Here is a 2,944-nt window from a genome sequence, read left to right as displayed (position 1 = left end):
CAAGTTATGCTTGCTAGGGGATACGTCCGTCCCCGGCATTTATGCACCTAAAATCTCAGCAATATTATGTGGTGAAAAATTGTGCCTCGTATGCAGCAGGCTGGCTGCTTTCAGCCCGCAGGAGGCTGAGCGATGGTCACCCGGTCACAGCGCACCGGGAGGGTGGGTGTTGCCGTGACCCGCCAGGCAGTCACAAGCCCCAGAAAGCCTGTGTGCACTACTGGGCTTTGGCCTCTTCCCCTTGCACCACACAAGGTGCCTGGTTGTGTGTCACCTTCCTGTTCCTGTGTCATGAGCTCGTGCAGTTCCCATGACCCCCGATGACTGGTGAGCCTCCACTGTCCCCAATGCCAGGACTTTTCTGTGAGTTGCTTGCAGCTGACTGGATGGACAGCAAAAACCACAATATACATCTTCAAGAGGAGACCAGATGGTCACCTTGCTGGAGTCACCTTACCCCCAGTTATCTTTCCTGCTTGGTGCAGGGGGCTGGACCTGATGATCTTCTGAGGTCCCTTACAATCTCTGAACATTGAAAACTGAAGTTTTTGCCTCCTGGCCATCAGGAGCGAGTGGTGAGCAGTGGGGCCAACAGGGCCCCTCTACCAATCAGCAGTGGGGTGGGGGCATGCAGGGGGAAACCAAGATGAAAGGAGCCACAGCACAGCATACTTCTGGCACAGATTTCAGTGGTCCCTACCACTGGGCAGCAACAGGGTGGGCCAACTGCTTGGAAAAGTGAAACCTATCCCTATAACATTTTATACCAACACTAGACGAGGCCCCGTTGGGCACAGCCTTGGCAGAGAAGCGTGGGCCAAACTGAACCGATTGAGGTCTGGGTACGGATGCTTCAAAACAACACTGTACAAGATGAATATTTTGTAAAGTGAATGTGACATCCAACAAACGGCACAGTACTTAATGGAAAGCTGCAATCTTTACAAATGCCTCGTTTGAGTAATAATACCAGACCATGGCTTATACATTTGGAAGTTGATATCTTATGCTATATGAAAGAGGGGCAAATCCAGAACAAGGCTCAAACTTGTGGCTCTAAAGCTGCAGCCACGTACTTTCATTGCTCTGCCCTTGCACTGCATACCAAAGGGAGGAGGATCCTATAACTAAATACACTTACATACACTGTGGATATGAATGCAGGTAGAACTTGTGGATGATGTCTGCAACTCTTAGGACTTCTTGGATTAGTACCTGATCTATGTAATCAGGGTGTTAATAAGTATATACAGGGGTAGATGGGGAAGTGGGTGTGCTGGTACTTCTCTTTGATTCCTGGTCCATCCAAGATTTAAAACCAACTGCCTGGCAGTGGCAGCAGTACTTTATTCAGGCAGCAGTGAGGAAGTCAATTGATTCTTAATGGCTCATTATAATTGGCTTGATTTCTTCTAAACCCTTCCTTCCACAGGTGTTAGCCACCTTTTTCTTTTTAAATGGCAGTTAATGGTTCTACTACTCCAGCTTTCCTTACTTCTGCAATGATGCTGTCTGTTAGCTGCTCCCATTTCACAGCCCTGGAGATCATTTTTGTCTCTAGTTAACAACATTAACTCAGGTGAGGAAATCACTTTCAATGAAGTAGTGCATAGCACATCTTTCTCCAGTTAAAAAAAACTAGAAGCTTCACTAACAAGTGGGGCCCTAGAGCAATATTATTCAATTTAAGATTGAAGGGGGAAAAAACCTTTATTAGAATGTGCATTAATTTGCTATGTCATATATATATTTGCTACATCATATATATACACATACATACACACACAACCCTTTGGCTTATATTTGTCGTGTGTGTGTGTGTGTGTGTGTGTGTATCACACACACACACACACACAAGACAAGCTAGGCAAATGTAAGCCAAAGATGTTATGTCATGAGTTCTGGAGTCATGACAATTGAATGTATGTCTCTTTTTCAGTTCATAAAACATAATCAAGCCTTCTCAAGCATTGGAACAGTGCCTCCAGTTGCACTCACCATCTGCACCCACCTTCCCTTTTCAAAACCTTATATTCAGCCATGAAGATATCACCTTTATAATAATTTGTTTATATAATGCTTGTATGCTATATGTGTAATAAACAGATATTGGAAAATATGTTCTCTGTGTAGTGGATGCCACTGGGACGAGGGAGATAGCTGTGCTTCTGGTGCTTTCTCATCCTGACATCAAATGCTATGCTGCATCCATGGGGGTCAGGCATGGGGTAGGGGTTGGTATGACAAGGGCTTTGCCTGAAATGATAACATAGCTTTTATTTTCTTTTGTAAGTAAATGTTGAAAAGAACTGAAAATAATGCTGCTGCTGCATCTAACCAGATGCCTGCAGGGAGGGCAGGTGGAAGCCGTGGAGGCAGCTGCACAGCGACCCAGGCAAGAAGCAGGCGAGGGTGGTGCTGGCAGCACGGCCTGCCCCGATCCTTTGCCTCTTAAAAAAAATGAGGCGAGGCAGTAAGCGGCTCCTGCTCGTGGCCCCGTGCGGGGGGAGGGGACAGCGACGTGGCCGGCTGCCGCCCTGCTCCACGACAATGCGGGCAGGTTGCTGCCGGCAGGAGGCGGCTCAAGCCCAGACACCAGCGTCAGGAAGAGGCCAGAAGCTACCGTCGCACTGGCCCCCTGCTGCCGCCGGCCGGCCGGCCCGGCTCTGTCCTGGCCGCGCTCTCCCTGCCCAGCAGGTGCGACTTCCCCCCGTACGTGGAATGCCCCGCCCCGCTGGCAGCGGCGTGTGCCAAGGTGGCGCCTACCACTATGTGCGGGGGGAGGGTGACGCCAGCTGCTCCCTCAGGCAGAGAAAGTGCTTTGGAGACGGCGCCCCCGGCCGGGACGAATGGGCCGAACCCGGAACTGTGCCCGGCTGCGGCGGCGCCATGGAGCGGCGCGGGGTCGGGGCTGGGGCTGAGGCGACTGGCGTGGGCAGCCCGG

The sequence above is a fragment of the Alligator sinensis genome, unplaced genomic scaffold, assembly GCF_000455745.1.
Source record: "Alligator sinensis unplaced genomic scaffold, ASM45574v1 scaffold65_1, whole genome shotgun sequence".
In the NCBI taxonomy this organism is placed as follows: Eukaryota; Metazoa; Chordata; order Crocodylia; family Alligatoridae; genus Alligator; species Alligator sinensis.
The sequence above is the reverse complement of the archived record's forward strand: the minus strand, read 5'-3'. Positions refer to the sequence as shown.